This window comes from Lemur catta, chromosome 8 (assembly GCF_020740605.2).
Source record: "Lemur catta isolate mLemCat1 chromosome 8, mLemCat1.pri, whole genome shotgun sequence".
Taxonomy (NCBI): domain Eukaryota; kingdom Metazoa; phylum Chordata; class Mammalia; order Primates; family Lemuridae; genus Lemur; species Lemur catta.
Window position 1 is genome coordinate 73,378,462 of NC_059135.1, and position 21,097 is coordinate 73,399,558.

Sequence of the window (21,097 nt, forward strand, 5' to 3'; positions counted from 1 at the left end):
GAACTCTTGTCTTGGTTTCAAGCGATCCTCCTGCCTTGGCCTCCCCAAGTGCTAGGATTACAGGCTTAAGTCACTGCACCTGGCCCTTAATTTATAAAAATGCTACTATTTACGTAGACATAGGACTAGAACACCGCTATCCTCCCACTAACTACTATATATTCTCTGGTAGTAGGAACACATTTTCTTCATTGCTTTTCTGTATTTTCAAATTTCCTAAAATAAACATGTATTGGCTCTGTAATCAGGAAAAATATTACTTCCAAAAAATTAAGTGTTATATCTAAAGAAAGGCTAGTAAATGTTGCCCTGATCCTTAAAAGCATTAGGGAAACTTTTTATTGGAAATAATCACAACGTTTGTGCCCAGTAATATGCTATTATTCTTTCTGTTTTAGTCAAGTGAAGAAAAAGATATGGAGAGTCAGAAAGAACACTGCATTAACCTGGATGATCTAAATACTAGACAGAAAAATTGAGGCTGTCCTTTAGATTGGTTTTAAAATGCCTCCAGCTGTCATTCCTACTTTTCTGCTTGAAATACCATCTCCCATCCCCATCTCTTGTTCTTCACTACACTAGCTCTTATTTATCTCAGTTTAAATGCCACTTTCTCAGAGGGGTATTCCCTAGTTTCCCCAACCTTTATTTGACTTTTTGTGTCTAAATTAGGTCTCTCTTGTAATTCTACCTTATAATATCCAGTTCTTTTCCTTCATACAAATTATTACATACAGCTGAGATTTCTTTTTGCCCTTGCTATCCTACATGATTGCAAAGAAAAAGCAGTTGAGACAGAAAACTTCAAGTTAAAACCTCCCTTTGTGCCTTTAAAAATACATAAGGAAGTGGTAAGTGAGGGTCTGTTTGCATATGTAGAAAATGCTTACTATAAAACATCTCCTTTCTTAAAAGCCAAAAAGTGAAAAATCCCCAGCTCTCAAACACACATCCTAAAAAAATTTAGAGAATTGTTTTAACAAATAGAAATAGGTCACACCAGAACATCTACGAACTAATTGATAAACTTACTATAATTCTGAAGGAAAAATTATTTATGATTTATTTCTGTATACTAGCCATCAGCATAGTTTGTTTCTCACAGGGAATATAGATTAAAAAAATACTTGTCTGCATTTACATAATCTATTTTAGAGTATGCTAAGCAAGTTTAGGGGGTAATTTTCACATCTTATCCTTGCATTGTTAGCATTTTGGCTCAGGACACAGCAGACAAAATTTTTTCCAAAAATTATACTGTGAGATTAAATTAATTATAAATTAGATCTATTTGGGGCTGTGTAATATATCAAAACAGCTAATATTTATATACTCTGTTACTATAAGAATGTTTAGCACTCTTCAATTCATTTGGCAGTGGATGGCAAGTTCCTACTTAGAGTAATCAGTACCAAACAGAGATAATATAATATAATGTTCCCCCAGTGACTTTGAAGATCAAGGTTACTCTTAAAGTGAAAATCGAATAGCTCCTCAGCCACTGAAGAAACCCACCCAAAGGCACTGTCTCTGAATGTGGATAAATATCTAAGAACACTCAAGTCCAATCAATCTCTCCAACAAACATAATTAAATGTAAAAGAATAATTATAGTCTAATAAAGTATCTAATAAGGTCTGTCAAGAAACAAGAGGAAAAAATTGTCTCTGTGTAGGTTTTAGAAAGGGGAGCCCAAAAAGCACTTGTATTGTGTTTATGCAGCTCACACATTAGGAGTGAAACAAGTAATAATACCCACACAGATCCTTAGTGGCATCACAGGAAAAGTATCTCAAGGACACTCCATTTACCATTTGATAACTGCTCACTGGAATGCTGAGGTTGGCAGAGAAATTGTAGCAGCCAAAGAAAATATACGCACAAAGTACTCAGGTTGGAGAGGAAGGGAGTTTCAATATCACAAAATGAGGTATAGAGTATTTTAGAGATGTACTGAAGAAAAGCAAAAACTGTAGAACATAAAGTCTCTAACACACAGATAAACAAAATATAAAACCAATTATAAACAGGAGGACTTTGGGCCCAATCTTATCTGCGTAAGTGTTTGGCGTATACATGGTATAAGAATAATGATACAAGCAAATTAACTGACAATATTTAAATCAAAAGATTGCACATAAAGATGTTGATTTCCTGCTTTACCTGAGAAACTGGACAATGTGGTAACACTAGGTCAACATTCCTGCCTTGCAACAATTATCTGGAACGGAGCAGTGGCTGCTCCTCCAGAAAGGGTTTGGCTCTCCGGCTCACTGCAGTGGCTTCCGGCTTCTTTCCCACCAGCCTGGCCTCTGTAGGCATTTGGGGTCCCAAAATCTGGAACAGAAAGGATCTTGAGATAAAGGTTGAAGGACTCACTGTAGCCATTGACAAGAGGTACAACTTACTTTTTTAATGACAATTTATCCTACATTTCATAGTTTCTTCAAAAGAGTGGAGGATGAACTTTCAGTAGATCATCATGCATTATTAGCACGTGTACAAGTACCAGTAAGTTCGCTAAAACCATAAGCACGCAGGTAACTTTCTTAATGAAACTGACTTGACCCTGAGATTGTGATGATTCCTAAATTAGAGGAGGTAAAGTGTACAGAGAACCCATATCCCATTTCAATCTTCTGTCTTTCTTTGTTTCTTAGCACCATCATTGGCAATACTGCATTGTCATTATCTCAGGAGCTCATCCTGGGATCAAAGAATTGTGGAACCCAATTGTACAATTATTCATAATTAAGAACATATAAAATGCCACTGATTTAAAAACTTTTTTTCTTTTAGCAAATTAGGAAAACATTTTATAAGGTCATTCAAAGGTATCCTTGAGACCTATGACCCCTTACTCTATTTTCTCCTAGTCTTCAGGGAGATACTGCTATACTCTGTTGTGTGACAAGGTTCTTCCTCAGCCTGGGTAAAATAATCCTTGCTATAGTCTAACTTATTTTTCTCTGTTTCCATGGCCACTGGACAACCTTCTGATTACTTGACAGATTTCACAGGTGCTCTGATATCCTTAAGTTAGTGACTTGGATAGCAGGTACAAGCATCTCAGTTACTGAAAACCAATAAACACACACACACACAAATAAATAAATAGGTCACCTGGTATATAAATTAAGTTCTTGTAAATACTGATGGTCTGTGTTAGACCCCGGAAGCCCATCACTCTTGAAAGAACTAGCAAAATCAAGTTTTTGACATGGCAGCGCTACGGACCACAAATTGCACCACAGTCACTGTGCAGGGTATTCCTGAAGCCAGCCTACTGTTTGTTCCCTTGATTGTTTGTTTGCTTTTTGGGTGCCACCTTCCCCTGACTACATTGTTACTACACAAACTAGAAAATGATTTTGCGCCAGAGGAGAGGGGAATGAATGTACAGGACAGCGGCAGCACACTTGAGCCTCATTGGTCCTCAGAAAGCAGCCAGGAGAGACAAAGAAAAAACGAGGGACTGAACCGAGGTTAAATGACATTTCTATAGTCCTGATATACAAAAAGTACTCCAGGCACTATGCTTAAGGTTTTAAGTGCTTATTGGGCACCAACTATGTGTGAGGCGCTGTGATAAATACCGGGATCCAAACATGACGAGAACACAGTCCCCACCTCAAGGAGCTTACTGCCTGGGGAGTGGAGGGCTGGAGATTTCGGAAGTCAGGTAAATAGGTGATTATGATGTTGAATGATAGCAGTTATGATAGGGCCAAGGATGCAGTGCTAAGTAAGCATAAAGTTAGAGTTACTCTAGTTTTCAAGGACTGGTGGCCAGGGTGGGCAGGATACATCTAGGGATGCACAGAAGTGTTAGATAGGCAAAGAAAGGTTAGTAGGAGACCTGAAACTTCACCTAATCCCTGCAAATGATCTTAGTTCCAAAAAATTAATATTGAAGATTTTACATTTCCGTCTGTTAATAACATTTCCAATACTGGACTCATTTTTAGCTGGTAAGCAAACATAAAGGTCTCATTTTGTCAGACCTTTTAACCTTGAGATGTGATAAGTGATAAAGTATTAATGAATATTTTCTGCAGGAAGATGTGGATGCCTGCCTGATGCCTGAAATAGAAATGATGACTGGACATCTAGATAAGCAAACATTTTCTAGAAAAAGTACTATCAAATAATAATGATTCACTTCAATAAGAGAGGAATATTAGATGTGAGTGGATTGGAAGCAGAAGCCAAAAAGAGCAAGACATGGGTGAGGGAGTATTCGCCTTAGATAAAGCAGTTTAAAACTACTGAAAAGTGTATCTCCTAATAAAAGAAGTTCATAAGTGACTAGAATAAGATGACTATGGTGCTAAAGTTATTTTAGCCAAATGTATAGATAAGATTAACTAACATTATCTTACCATCTTCTAGGAACTGCACTGAACAATTTATATTATTTTATATATATTAACTCATTTAATCCTCTTTGCAACCCTGTAAGGCAGGTACCCTTATTTTTTCTGTTCTAGAGTTAAGGAAACCGAGACAAGAGAAATTAAGTAACTTTACATTCTTTTTCTCTCTCTGATAATTTATATCCACTTTTCCTACTTTTTTCCTCCTTAGTATTTATCAGTATCTACCATATGTTTTACTATTTATTCTATTATTGTCTGGTTTGTCTCCTCTGACAGAAATGTAAGCTCTGCGAACACATGGTATATAGTAGTTACCATAACAGACAAAAATCCCTGCTATTTTTTGCTTTGGGTTCAATAGCTATTTGAAGGCTGGCTTTGTATCACATTGTATTTTAATTTCCTATAGCACAAAGAACAGAACCTTGCATATGTTGGAGCCAAAAATGTTTGTTGAGTGAATGATGGACACAATCATTAAGCATATACTGAGCCCTTTGCCATGTTTAGCACTGAGCTAGTCACCATAAGATAAAGAAATACAAAATATAGTCCCTGTTCTAAAAGAACTTAACAATTAGGAATAGAAATAAGGTAGAACATGAGGAATACCTAGGGCGTAAAATAAGTTCTTACATTCTATTATTTCCATTCTCAATCATCTAATGATTCCTAAAAACGTCTCCTTACCACTCCCCCCAGGACACCATAGTATTCTGCTGCACTAAACTTTCTTAGAAATGCCTGAACAATGTATTCACAACTCTATGCCTATTCATGTGCTGTTTCCTCAGCAGAGAAAGATTCTCCCACTTTCCTAAAGCAACGCTTTTTCCTCCTGCCTAGAGTTACTTGTTCATTCCCCTCTCATCCTTCCTGTATGTGACAGCACTACCCACACTCATACACACACTCCTTGTTCTATTACCTTTGTGTTTGTGGGTTACAAACATATTATCAGACACATGCTATGCAAATCATGTGCTTTATGTTGAATTACTCATTTTTCTCACCTTTCCAAATACTACGAAAATTTATTTTTTTTACTCCCCCAAAATATAACCATAGATAGAAAAGTTCTTGTTAAAAATAAGTTAAAATCACTCAGCGGTACACAAACACATACATGATGGCTAATTGCAGGTGTGCATTGAACCAAAATTGAATGGAGGCTGAATAGAATCTACTTTTCTTACTTTATTTTCAGCACAATTTCCAGATTCAGGGGATGTCCCCAGTGCCTAGAAAAGTGCCTGGCACACAGGAAATGACTTGCTGAATAAGTAAACAAATGCCTACATACAAGCCATGTCATTACATACTAAATGGCATGGCATGAACTAGACGTATTGTAGGAACTCAGAGATGAAATTAACAAATCATAGACAAGCAGCGAACTAAGAATTAGAAAATTTGATATCTCCAAGACACTTAAACTGAGTGTTAATCTCTTAATTTGTAAAATTAATAGATTGGACTAGATCAGTAGTTTTCAAATTATTTTATCAGTAGTCTTTATTGCCAAATAAAATTTAAATGGAACCTCCATTATATAAAACAAAAAAAGATTTGTTAGTACAAATTCATTTCATAAGACCAAATTATAATATTACTTATTAAAATTTATCAATAAGAATGAGCTATTTTGATTAATAAAAAGTATGAAATCAATAGGTGATAATCACAATTTTAAATCATCTTCATCCATAAAGTAATTTCTGTATTTTTGACACAATTCTGATTACCAGAGATATGCTATTAAAAACAGCAACAGTATTTTTAATAGCTAATGTGGCAATATTAAGATTTCTGCAATTAAAACAGTCTTGAAGTTTGAAGGAGTAAAGAAAATCTTGTTTCCAAAACTGAATGACTATGTTAAATCATTATTCATGTTTCTTGTCATGAATACAAAAAATGAGCAAGAACTACTCAAAACTTAAGCAAGAAATTTTCTTTAATAGATGTTATTACATAAACTTGCCACTGCAAAACTGTTGAAGAATGGTAAGGATACACGGCAGGCAGAGGCCCTACATCTTGATTGTACGTGCTCAATGTGGCACACAGGTGCCATTCATAATTCCCAAAGACACAATCTTGAATGCTACAGTTCTGAATGCTGAAATCCTAAAAGATCAAAATCTCTAGAGTCTAAAATCTCAAAAATTACAAATATAAATGTTAAAATTCTGAATGTTGAAATCCTGAAAACCGAATTCTGCTTTAGTGCATTTTCGTTTGTACACAGAATAGTTGCATCATGTTAGTTGCATCATGTTAGGTGGAACTATTACCTCATTCTTGTCTTTATTTGGAAATTAAGTATGGTCTAAGGAGATGCATATAGGTGCCAAGTTAATAAGGGGTGGGCTGGTGGACTTAATTTTAGGTGTCACCTTGACTGGATTAAAGCATACTTAGAAACCTGATAAAGCATTATTTTGGGTATATCTGTGAGGATGTTTCCAAAGGAGTTTAGTGTGTGAGTCTGAGTGGACTAAGTGAGGAAGATCTTCCTTCAGTGTTGGTGGGGGCCAAGAGAGAACAAATGTGAGTTGGTCTCTCTCTAAGAGTGGGGACAGACTTTGCTTCTGTTGCCTTGGATATCAGAACTCCAGGCTTGGTAGCCTTTGGACTTGAGGATTTACACCAGTGGCTCTCTGGGTGCTGAGGCTTTTGGCTTCAGAATGAGAGTTCCTGCTTCTGAAGCCTTCAGACTTGGACTGAGCCACACTACACCCCAGGGTCTCCAGCTTGCAGACGGCCTACTGTAGGACTTCTCAGCCACCATAACTGTGTGAGCCAATTCCCCTGATAAGTCCCCTCTCACATATCTGTATACACATCCTATTAGTTTTGTCTCTCAAGAACCCTGATTAATACAGATGTGGTACTGGGGAAGCTGAACATCATTCCTTCTTACCGTGTTGGTTATCACACAATGGAAGAGAGCTGCAAAATTGTTCCCTTGCAAAAAGGCTGTGGTAAGTTAAATACACAAGGCTACTTAATGGTGAAAGAGAAAAGTTTAAAAGCTAATTTTTATTGGTGCTGTGGAAGCAGAAAATTGCTTAAGTGCAATGGCTGAGCAATAACCAGACTTTCAAATGGATAGCATGCACTTACAAAATTTGTAGACTACAACCACTCTCCAAATACAAGGGCAATGAGTGGTTCGAAGATCACAGAAGTGAAAACGTAGGCAAAGTATTTTCCCTGCCAAATTATTCAATCATGTATGACTTCTGCCCCTTCACATATAGTGCTAATTTGCTATGTTATGTGTTTAATTTTTGTGTTATTTCCAATACTGGAGGGATAAAGTGTGTAAAAACTTTTAGATAGTTCTAATTTGTTTATGCATTTTTTGCAAGTTTTGACTCAATGGAAGTACATTATCACAAGTTGATTTTGTTTGTAGACATTATTTTTTTTGCCCTCTTCTTTTTTTTTTTTATTCAGAATAGTATGGGGGTACAAATGCTTTGGTCACATAAATTGCCTTTGCACTGCCTGAGTCAAAGGTATAAGCATGCCTATCCCCACGACAGTGTGCACCACACACATCAGGTGTGAATTTACCCGTGCCCTCTTCCCTCCTCCCACCTGCCTGATCCCTGATGAATGTTACTTCCATATGTGCACATAGGTGTTGATCGATTAGTACCAATTTAATGGTGTGTACATGTGGTGTTTGTTTTTCCATTCTTGTTTATGCACATAAAAACGTTGAAAATTCCTCAATAAATGAAGAGAGGTCCTTTTTGTACACCTGTATTTGTGAAAGAGAAAATTTCTTGATATCTTGGCTCATTGGGTGACTGCATATGCAATGGTGACTCACCAAGGGTTTTGGTTGATCTCATCAAAACACAGGTTGTCTGTGATGGTATTTCAGATGACCACAGTTATAAAGCAGGGTGCACACAATTACCAACCATAGTGATACGTGTTTATACTTTAACTTTTTGACCTATTTCCTTAGGAATACAGTTTGTCTGTTCATAACTGTTATACCCTTGTGACTGTCATTAGTATACCTGAGTGGTTATGCTTGCAAAAATATGTACATTATTATTGCCTAGTTTATTGTGTAAAGTGGCCTATGAAGTGTTCTGATGTGTTTTTATGTGTTTCTCAAACAAATCCCCTTATAAAAATGTAAATAAATGTTTTTTAAAGAATTTTAAAAATTATATTTTTCAGAATTGGCTGGGTGCAGTGGCTCATGCCTGTAATCCCAGCACTTTTGGAGGCCAAGGCAGGAGGATTGCTTGAGGCCAGGAGTTCAAGACCAACCTGGGCAACATGGTGAGATGCCACTCTACAAAATACAAAAAAATTAACTGAGCATGGTTTTACATACCTGTAGTCCCAGCTATTTGGGAGGCTGAGGTGGGAGGATAGCTTGAGCCCAGGAATTCGAGGTTGCAGTGAGCTATGATTATGTCACTGCACTCTAGTTTGGGTAATAGAGTGAGACCCTGTCTCTAAAAAATAATACTAAATTTTAAAAATTAAAAAAAATATTTTTTCTAGAATTATATTTTCAGGATTTTGATATTTTAGGATTGTGATTTTCAGGATTTTAGACTTTAGGGGTTTTGATCTTTCAGGATTTCCATACTTGGGATTATGATATTCAGTATTCTGTCTTTTGGGATTATGGCCCAAATCTGTGGCATACATATGCTGCAGCAGAGTTTCTGTTTGCACAATTTGATTCATATATATAACATCAGACCCAAATTTTACAAAGGCCAACTATAAACTTAAAAATAAAAACACATCCTCATAAGTAATTTGAATATCTACATAAAATTTAGTAGGAAAGCTTTAGTCAGCAGTTCATAAAAATATCAACTAGCAGAGTTGAATTTTTGTTTTATGATCTCTGATGTGTCACAATTTGGTATAACACATTTGGTGGAGTGTGCATGTTATTTTTATTACAGTTTTAAAATACTTAATATATTTAAAAAGTTTAAATGTTGTGTCCAACATTCAGAAAACCTTCAAGAACCTCCTGTGAACTGGATGTTCTTTCTGGTCCTTCCAATTCTATCATTTCTACATAAGCCAGAAAAGCAAGAAAGAATTTATAAAGATGACTTCAATTTTTTCAGATCAATCTTGTACATGTTTACTGAGATTAGACACTCGTGAGACAGGGAAAAGCCTGATCAGACAGAAGTGGAGAACTTGTGTTACGGAATATCAGGAAATATAGCTTTAAAAATACATGTCAATCTTCCTAGCACAGGGTAACTCCCTATGCACATAAGATAAAAATAGCTTTAGTATCACAGATCCATGACACCTCTAACATAAGCATGGTTGGTCTACAGATATCTTAACTTATAAATGTAATTTCATTCCTACATAGTTGTTTTCTGATAATGACATCTGTCAAATGTGGAATAACTTTTCAGTGATTTTGCCTTTATTTACTCGAAGAACATATTCTGATTTGAACAATAGAGAAAATTCTCTTAACGGATCTCCATTTAAATAAATCACTGAATTAATAATAAAAGCTGCATTTCCTTTTCAGAAAAGATGAAATGTTTACCTCTGCTCTTACCAGTTGTATGATTTTCTGTATTAGTTGTATTGTTTCCAAAGCTGAGGCAATAATATTTGTTGGTTCAATTTAGAAATTTAATAAAATATTTTGTAAACTGATGAAATATGATTATAAAAAGTGAATGATTGTTTCCACGAAAATCAAGTTGAAAGCAAAGTTTTAACACCAACCTTTTAAAAAATAAGATTGAATGAGATGACAGAGAAGAGAATCCTGGGGGGAAGAACCCTAAAAATTGAATAATTCTGTATTCAGATAACTGTGCAAGTGTCTTTGAGTTCTTGTTCCTCTCCAAAGTGGAAAAAAAAAAAGAAAAAAGAAAATATTTGCTGTTATATTATTGGTGTAAAGACAAACTAACCAGTAAACTCATAAAAGGCTTTGATCTAAAAAGACCATTGACTGAATATACATTTATATAAGTTTAAAGACAATGTTTAATTGTAAGTATTTTTATGATTCTCTGCTTTAACAAATCTTTCCAATCAATAAACCTACTATAGGTTCAGATTGTGTTGGATAAGCGGACTTTTCTTGCTGTTACAAAAGTAGTATCTGTTTGTGACTGAGAGTCTGAATTTCATGTTGAAATGATGAAGCTGTTTAGGGTCTAGGGCTTATTTTTATTTTATCCTCTTATTATTTTAAAAAAACTGATAAAAATTATTAATTATTAAATGGAAAATATACTAGTGAGACATAAAAACTATGAAAATAGATATAACAATATCCTAAAAATAGTTAAAATTTTAAAATGACAGAATTACAATGAGAAATTGACCAACCCACAGTTGAGAAACATTTCTCAGAAACTGATAAATCAAATAGGCAATAAATTAATAAAGATATACAAGATCTGAACCATACAACTAACATGCTCAATCTACTAGAAAGACACAGGGAACTACATAAATCTATAAGAATTATAAATACGTATTTTTAAAGAGAAACATATAAGACTGGAAAAATTAGTGCAGTATGTTGGTTTAGAACATGAATTCTGGATCCAAACTGCTGAGATTAAAATCCCAGCTCCTACTTGATCAGTGAATTTAGGGCCAGCTACTTCTCTGTCTCTCAGTTTCCTTATCTGCAAAATGAAGGTAACAATAGTACCTACCAGAAAGGGTGGTTCAGAAATTGAATAAATGAAGATTTGTGAAGTGCTTAGTGCCTAGTACCAAGCAAGCCCACCAAATAGTAAGCACTAAATACATTATTGGTAAATACATACAAATAGGTAGCCATAAAAGAAATCTTAATGATTCTAAATAAGTGAAGTCACACAGAATATATCATCTGATCAAATTCCCATAAAAATAGAATGCCATAAGAAAATGAAATCTCTAAATAACAAGATGTTTGCAAATTTAAAAAATAGTTATTCATATACAGGAATTATTGAGAGCCAATGTGAAGTCAGGGATCATGAATTTATGGCAGAATCCAAAGTGTGACCTTATCTAACAGAACATAATTTATCAGACATGAGAGCAATATGGGTATAGTTGGACCTCTGGCTTACTGAGCATAGGCAAGGAAAAATCAAAAACAAAACATCATGTAATGTTTCCAATTTAATATCAAAGCGTTTTAAAAAAATGTACATAAATGCATACACAGAGGGGGCAGAGAGGAAGAATAATAAAGAAACTGTGGCAAAGTGTCAACAATTGCCGAGTTTGTGTTGAGTTCTTTGCACTATTGCAACTTCTCTGTAAATAAAGTTTTTAAAATATAAGAAAAACACCAGAGTTTTGGAGGTAGGTGGGCAAAAGACAGGGGCAATGACATTTGAGATATGGCAACTGTGTTATTAAAGAATGGAAAACAAAATCAGTCTAAGCTATAATAAAGGTAAACTTGAAGTTAAAGAATGCGCAGTAGGAGTCTAAGGGGAAGAAGGAAAGGAACTCTGGGTATATAAGAGGCAGGAGAAGTAGTCTGATATAAAGCAGATAAAATATTGGGGAAACAAACATAGACCCATGAAAAGCACAATGAAAAACTAATTAAATGGTCATATAAATAAAGAGGAAGGAAAAATAATACTATATTAGGTCCTAAAAGGTTTAATATCATAATGGGCTATTCTATTTTTCCATGGCTTCCCTACCTCCTCCAGCCTCACATAGGGGTTGGAATAACTCAAGCTTTATATATATATAATATAAATTGGGAAAAATAAGTCAAGTCCACCCTGGATAAATGGAGAAGGACTGAATCTGGGTTGGGGATGGGTAGGGAAGGATAAACCTTTTTGAATAAGTTGATAGAAATGGGTCCCTCCACAGGTGATTATATGGAATTTGATTAGTCTTGAAGGTTTAGCAAGATAAATAACTCATATGAGTTATAATTAATAGAAATAAAAAGATAAAATTGTCAGTACTTAAAGTCAATATGATTATTTTACCTAGAAAACCCAAACTGAAAAATTATTAGAACCAATGAGAACAGTAACTAGAGGGTGGCTGGATATAATACTAACATAGAAAAACAAGGGGAAATTGCCCTATCCAATAGTAAAATATATTTTAAAAGTTGTAGTATTGCTTCAGGAATAAGCAAATAGTGTAACAGAGTGGCCACAAACTCATATATATGCAAATTTAGTTCATGATAGAGGTGACATTTTAAAAGGTGAAAGATTTATAAGATCTGAAGAAAAACCACAATATAGAGGTGACATTTTAAATCAGTGGAAGATGGATAGCCAATTCAATAAATGATATTGGAGCAACTGGATATCCACTGGAAAAAAAAATGAGTTACTTCCATAACTTATGAAATTCACAAAAATGCATTCCAGATGATTCATGACTTGAAAAACAAACAAAAAACACACTAAAATATAAATGTATTGAGAAAATATAAAAGAATATGTTTATTTGTAGCATATTTATGAAGATATTCTGAAAGAGACATAAAAAGCAAATGCCATAATAGAAAATCTTGGTGAATTTAACATGAAAATGTAAAACTTCTGTTTGGCCAAAGAACCACAAAAAACACTTAAAATTCAATTTATAGCTTGGGGAAGACATTTGCAAAATTTATAAAAGTCAAAATATTAATATTTGAAATGTATAAAGAATACCTACAAACCAATAAGAAAAGATTAAAAAGCCCCAAAGAAAAATCAACAGTAAATATGGACAGACTGAGAATAGAAAATGCAAAAAGACCAGTAAGCAAAAGAAATGACGCTCAATCCTTAGTAGCAATCCTAAATGCAAAATAAAGTAATAAGTATTGCTTTTTACTCACAAGATTTGTAAACATTTTAAAAAGATTTCTAATATCAAGTTTTGTCAAAGGTGTGGGAAAATATCTAGTGTCATAAATATATTCTTTTGGGAAGGTAATTTATCACTATATGAATTTAAAGTGTACATATCCTTTGAAACAACAATTCCTCTCTTCACCATGTCTGAAGAAATAATCAGATATATGTACAATGAGTTATGTAAAATGATATTCATGGTAGCATTGATCATTAGAGAGAAAAATACAAAAGAACCTAAATTCCTATTAATTAGGGAATGAATACATAAACTATAAAACATTCATACTACAGAGAGAAAACAACACTTATAAGAAGTAGTTCTATAGTAATCTGGAAAAATTTCCAAGACATACTGGCAAGTGGAAAAAAAATGAGTTGAAGAACATGTTGAGTGTAAAAACATTTAAGTGACATTTAAATATCACACATAAGACTGTAGTATTTTAGTATCTATATATGGTAAAATTGGGTTCTTCTTCACATAAAATCCTATCAATTTCCAACCTTTTCTTCCTTGGGTGGCCTTAAAGTTTTCTTTGTATCTTAATCTTCAGACACTACAATTACATGTAGTTCAAAAAAATTATACTGTGCATCTATTGTATGTCTAGGTGCTCTAAAAGAAATAATACATGGTATGTTCCCTCAAAACCTGTGGAATAACTTTTGGAAACCACTTCGGAGCTACATGTAGGTGGCACAAAGCAATCACACTACTTAGAAAGAACGAAATTATGTTTATTCTAGACAATATACAAAAGTTGAATACAGTCATCTCTTGGTATCCATGGGGAATTGGTTCCAGGATCTCCCAAGGATACCAAAATCTGTGGCTACTCAAGTCCCTGATATAAAATGGTGTGGTATTTGTATGTCCTCCTGTATACTTTAAATCACTTCTAGATTACTTATAATACCTAACACAATGTAAATGCTATGTGAGTAGTTATTATACTGCATTGTTAATAAAGAAAAAAGTCTGTATATGTTTAGTACAGATGCAATTTTTTTCCCGAGTATTTTTGATCCAAGCTTGGTTATATCTGTGGATGTGGAACCCATGTATACAGAGGGTCAACTATATTTACTTTTTATTTTTAAATTTTATTATGATTATTTTTTTAGAGACAGGGTCTTGCTCTGTTGCCAGGCTGGAGTGCAGTGGCTCTATCATAGCTCACTTAACCTGAACTCCTGGGCTCAAGCTATTCTCCTGTCTTAGCCTCCAAAAGTACCTGGGACTACAGGTGTATGCCATGATGCCTGGCTAATTTTTAAATTTTTCTGTAGAGATGGGGTATCGCTATGTTCCTCAGGCTGGTCTCAAACTTCTGGCCTCAAACGATCCTCCTGCCTTGGCCTCCCAAAGTGCTGGGATTACAGGTGTGAGCTACTGTGCCTGGCCTATATTTACTTTTTAAGGACAAGTTTTAACACATAACATAGAAGTGTATGAAGTCAAATTACTCAAATTAAATACTGTTTTTCCATGTTCATTTGTATAATTTTGATATTTCATAGCAAAAAAAGGCTAGAACACTAAATAGAAGCTTTTAAAAAAGCATTTGACTTTCTTTCTTTTTTTATTATGTAAATGTCCTTAGAATTCTTCAGTTTATAATTCAAAGTTTTTCTCTGATTACTTAAAATGCTTAAAAAATTTTTTTGCACCAGTACAGAATGAAAACATGACAGCAACCTTGATACTAACATAGAACATATCAGTGTGTCTTATTTGAGTTTCAAAAATACTTAGCATGGCAGAAACTCTTGGGATCTGGAATGACTTACAGGTTAAAACACTAAAGTTGGCTTTAGGAGGCTTTAGGAACATTAAAAGATAAAATGATGCGAGCAATTTTATCTCTGGGCAAATCAATCTAAAGTTAATGAAGAAATTTCCATGGCAACCTGACACAGAAGGAAAGGTGCAGAATAAAAAGATAAAGATTTCTTTATTTCTAACTATAGGTACCATTTTAAAATTTTGCTCTTTACTGAAGCTTTTTGTTTTTAAACATCAATAGGGATATGTTTTAAAATTTTTATTATTATAGTTCTCAAGATGAATACTGATGAATGAGACTAAGCAATCAGCTGATAAACTAGGCTCTAATAATCTACACAGTCTCTGAAATAGGTTACATAACGTTTGGGAGCATATATATAGCTCGTGGCTAAGCAGTATTACTAGCTATTGATTCATTGTTTCTGTCAGAAAAATATACAAAATAGAATCAGAAAACAGATGTTGATGTATAAGCCATCTATTAAACCCAGTGGGCAACTGCAAAATATAACTATGCATTTTTATACTAAAAACAAGAGGGAAAATGAAAGGAATTTAGTAAATTTCTAAGAAAATAATCCTGAAACCCTCAATAAACTAAATTTAGACTATCAGATTATTTCTTACTAGTAATAAACAATTAAATAAATCCAAAGATATGTCTGCAATGATAATTCTAACGTTTGAAGTACATACACTTCAACAGACAACTGCAGTGGAAATTTGTATCTTTTAAGCATGAACACTTCAACAGACAATATTATTTTTGGGAAAAAAAAACAGGATATTGTAATATAAGTGCTGTGATTTACAAGTATTATGTGACTAATGCTTAATAATGAACAGAAAAAAAATCTCATGCTATTTCATAGTTTCAACCATGGTTTTATTATACATCAGGCATTATCAAACATCTTACTATCATATACATTTTATTTTTCTAAGAAAATTCCTTGCAGCTTCAATCTACTTCAGGGATCAGAGCGCCACTGGTAAATTTCACATTATCAAGTCTTTACTAATCTTACAGAATACAAAAGGAAGATTTGTCATAAACAATTAAAAATGAAATTATATTTAGTAAAATGCATGAACTAAGACAATAACATTCATGTTAATCTTTTTCATCTCGTTCAGCAATAGATTCACAAGAGTAACTGGGTCACACTGAATCAGTAATTTGGATAATGAGGATTTTACAACACTGATATGTCCTTTTTCCCTTACTGGACTTTTAAATACTTCAGTATTAAAGAAAATCTTCACTGAAAAGTCAATTTTATTCTAAGTTTTATGATTTTACTTCTAACATGTTTATTCATTCATCCATTCAAAAACACATAAACCAGGTATAAACTCAAATAAAATTATGTAAATCTTTCATTAGGGCCTACTATATATCAGACATGGTGCTGGGCACTGGGGATACTGTCAGGAACAACGGAGATCTGGATCCTGCTCTCCTGAAGCTTGCATTGCAGTGATGGATATAGATCAAAACCAATAAACAAATACATAAGTAAAATAACTGCAGGTCATGTTAAGTGTTATGAAAGAAATAAATAAGGGCCTAAGAAAGACTATGGGTGAGGAATAGGAAAGACCTCCGTTAGGCGGATGGGAAGTCCTTTCTGAGGAGGTGACATTTAAGCAAGACCTGAAGGATGAGAAAGAAGTTGGCCATGAGAAGAGATCAGGGGAAGAGCATCCTAGGTAAAGGAAACAGTATGTGAAAAACCCCAGAGCTGGACAAAAGTTGGGTGTGTTATAGAAACTGAAGGAAGAGTTCAGTGTTAGGGAGTGTAACAGGGGGAAGCAGGAGTGGTATGAGACATGGTTGGAGGAACAGGCAGGGAGAGAATCATGTAGAGCCTTATTAGCCACAATCATGTTTTGATATTTATTTTAATTGCAATGAGAAGCCATCAAAAGAATATAAGCAGAGGAGTGACAAACTTTATTTGCACTTTAAAAAGGTATCTCTCATTGCTTTGTTGAGAATGAACCGGGAGAAGCAGTCTCCTAGAAGTCCTTGTGATAAAAGCTGGCAACCTGACAAAATTTTGGATGCCTTGTTCACAGCAAGTGAACTTCAAACTACTTCTTTGTATATAACTCTGACCAATAATAATATACATAATTGGAATAATGGGATATATTTTCTTGGAGTTTGTAGCAGCCTAGGAAGTGTATGCTGGAGTGGTCACACAATTATCTTACACATTGGAAAACCATATTTCAAAGTATTCAAAGTCAGATAAAAGTACATGGCCAGCACCTATTATATGGAAGACAAATGAGGTTTTGAAGTTATTTTTTTTTCAAAAGGACACTCTGAATATACAACAAGCCTAAGCCTAAAGGTGAAGACACCAGAGGAATATGTGTACAGCCTCAAATGGTTGCCCAGGGAGATTTCTAAGTGTCTCAGGTATAAAGAAGCCATGTTTCAAAAGTAAAACGCAAGGCGCATAACCTACGATTCAGCCATTTAGGCCTTATGTGATTTTTCTACCACTCTTCTCTTCATGGATGACTTTCTAGTCATGCTGTCCTTCTTTCTGTTCCTTGAACATGTCAAACTTATTACTGGCTTTGGGCTTTTGCAGTTGCTGTTTCCTTTTGCTGGAATGCTCTCCAGCTCTTCTCATGGCTGCTCTTGTTTATTACTTCATAACTCATGAGGTATAGGATAGAATATTCAGAAGTGCCTTATTCAGTGGTGGGGAAAAAGCAGACTTATACTAAACATTGTTCTGGTGCTCATTACTAATATTTCAGCTCAAATATCACCCCACAATGCATGTTATTTTCCTCATACCACATATTTTTAACTAACATAATTTTGTTTATGTGTTTATCTTTCTCTCATCACTAGAACATAAGCAAGAGATCAAGGATTTTTGTCTGTCCTTTTCCTGGCATTATTTTCAGTGCTTAGCATAACATGTGGAACATTATATGCCCTCAAAAAATATTTATTGAATAGAAAGAAGGAAGAAAGGTAGAAAGAAAAGGTATATGAGGACAATATTAAAATGTTTATCAAGTCCAGAATGAATGATATAAAAGAAGCCTTTAAAATTATGATTGGAACAATTAGAAAAGTAAAGGAAAGACTTTTACTTGGATGAACACTCTAATAGCAACATGAAAATAAAAGACCATTAAATTTCAATTTTGGTTCCATATTCTTTATGAAAGAGAATAAACCTCATGTCAAAATGATCAAATAAATTTGATTCAAAATAAATAATGAGGACTTTGGCTTCTAGTCAAGATAGAGAAATATGGGTCAGATTTGCCCTCTTGCCTGAGACAACCCCCCAAACAGGCAAAATACATGAAACAATGGTTTTTAAGACACTGGACAGCAGTCAACGAAGAACAGAAATCCCTCAGAAACAGGAAACAAGTGAAATGTGCCCTAGAACTTCCATAGCTTATTGTCTTGATTTTCCAGGCTGCATGCAGAGAGGGTGAGCCTAGTAGGAGTTCAGCAGACACTCTAAGTAGAGAAAATGTATCTGAGGAGTCGGGGAGACCAAGGCAGCGTGAGCCTGCAGGACAGGACACTGGAGAAGAGAGATCCACACACAGAGAGAAATGCAGGCGTCTAGAGAAGGTTCCCTTTGAGGATGCAGCAGGTTACTGATCAGTGCATACATGCGAGGAGACTAACCGAATCTGAGGAAACAATGACCTGAAAGGACAGAGGGAACAGTGCTTGGTATTCACACCAGGCTGGGAACTAAAATACTGCATAACTCATGGGTATAGGGTAGAATACTCAGAAATGTCTTGCTCGGTAGTGGGGAATAAGTGGACTTACACTAAACACTGTTCTGATACCACCTAATAAGTCTTAGAAGCAAAACTCGAAAGGATCAAATTGTTTTTTCTAAGCAATTTAACTGGATCCTAGAACAAAGCTGAAGAATATTTAAAGGCATAAACAAATTCCCAGGACCCAAAAAGAAAAAAAACCCCACAATATCTAGCATCCAATAAAAATAATCAGGCATGTAAAGAAGCAGGAATATATAACACATAGTGAGGAGAAAAATCAACCAAATCTTGGATGAACCTCCAGGGAATTATGTTGAGTGAAAAAGCCATTCTTCAAATGTTATATACTCTATAATTTCATTTATATAACATTTTTGAAATGACTTTTAGAAATGGGGAACAGATTAGTTGTTCCAGGGCTTAGGGATGGGGGTGTAGTGGGGGCGAGAGAGAGGTGGGTGTGCTTATAAAAGGGTAACATGAGAGATTCTTCTGGCAGTAGAACTAATCTATACCTTGATTGTGAAGGTAGATACATGAATCTACTATGGGACAGAACTGTATTGAACTAAATATACACACACGCACACAAATGAGTATAAGTAAATAAAACTGGGAAAATCTGAGTAAGATCATTGTATTGTATCAATATATCCTGGTTGTGATCTTTTACTAAAGTTTTACAAGATGCTATCATTGGAGGAAATTTAGTAAAGGGTACACAGGATTTCTCTGTATTATTGCACTACTTCTTATAATTGCATGTGAATCTACAATTAATGAAAATTTCAGTCATAAAAAAATCAATCAATTAAAACTGATCTAGAACTAACACAGATTTTACAATGAGCAGACAAGAACACTTATATACTAGATGGGATTAACAGCAGATTAGACAGTACAGAAGAAAAGACTGGTGACCCTGAAGACATAACAATAGAAAAAAACCCAAATTAAAACAGAGAAAGAAAAGAGATTGAAAATAAAATGAACAGAGCATTAGTAATCCATGGAACAATTCAAGTGCCCTATTCTATGTATAACTGGAATTGCCAAAGGAGCAAAGAGAGCAGGGAACAAAACAAGTTTTGAAGAAATAATGGCTGAAATTTTTCAGAACTTGATGAAAACTATAAATCCATATTCCAAGAGACACAAAAAGCAGAAAAAAAATACCCCAAGGCACATCATAATCAAATTGCTCAAAACCAGTGATAAAGTAAAAGTCTCAAAAAGCAGCCAGAGGAAAAAACACACTATGCACAGAGGAACAAAGTTAAGGATGATAGCAGATTTCTCATGAAAGCAATGCATATGAGGAGATAGTGGCCTCCCATCTTTAAAGGACTGAAAAACAAAACCAAACTTTGTCAACCTACAATTCTATATACAGTAAAAATATCTTTCAAAAATGAAGGGGAGATAAAGCCTTTTTTGGATATGCAAAAACTGAAAGATTTTATCACTAACTGATCTGCTCTACAAGTAATAGTAAAAAGAAGTTCTTTAGGCAAAAGCAAGATGATACCAGATTGAAATCTGGATCTAAGACAAAGGAATAAAAACACCAGAGATGGTAATCATATGGGTAAACACATATGATCTTTTTCTTATATGTAAAATTTTTACAAAGAGAATTGACTATCTTAATTAAAAAATAATAATGTAGTGTAGGGTTTATAACATATAAAAAAGTAAACTATATCATACACATAGCACAAAAGTCAGAGGGGGAGACATGGAAATACACTTAATAAGGTTCTACCACTATAAGTGAAGTGACATCATATCACTTCAATATATATAGATGGTGAGAAGTTAAAGATGTATAATATAAACCCCAAATAACCAATAAGATAACAAAACAGTTATAGGTAAATAGCCAAAAAAGGGAATAAAAATTGAATCATAAAAAGTACTCAATTCAAAAGAAGGTAGAAAGAGAGGAAAAATATAACAAAACAGATGGGACAAATACAAAATGGGAAACATGGGACAAACAGCAAAATGATAGACTAAACTGAACCATATCAATAACCATATTAAATATAAATGGTCCAAACAGTCCAAATAAAAGGCATAGGTTGTCAGATTATATTTAAAAAGCAAGACTCAGTAATATGCTGCCTACAAAAATTGCACTTCAAATATAATGACACCACAGGCCCAAAGTAAAATTATAGACAAAGGTAAATTTTGTTAACTCCAATCAAAAGAAAGCACCCAAATATCCATCAACAGGTCAATAGATAGATAAACTA

At 34.3% G+C, this 21,097-nt stretch overlaps 1 protein-coding gene across 6 annotated transcripts in view; it reads right to left on the minus strand.

Annotated features, from left to right (window-relative positions):
* MBD5 (methyl-CpG binding domain protein 5) overlaps positions 1–21,097 on the minus strand; it is a 125,297-nt gene that overhangs the window by 63,185 nt on the left and 41,015 nt on the right. For all 6 annotated transcript variants that reach the window (XM_045559493.1, XM_045559492.1, XM_045559490.1 and 3 more), the window contains exon 2: positions 2,164–2,337. The gene's annotated coding sequence lies outside the window, so the exon portion shown is untranslated. The remainder of the gene's footprint in view (positions 1–2,163; positions 2,338–21,097) is intronic.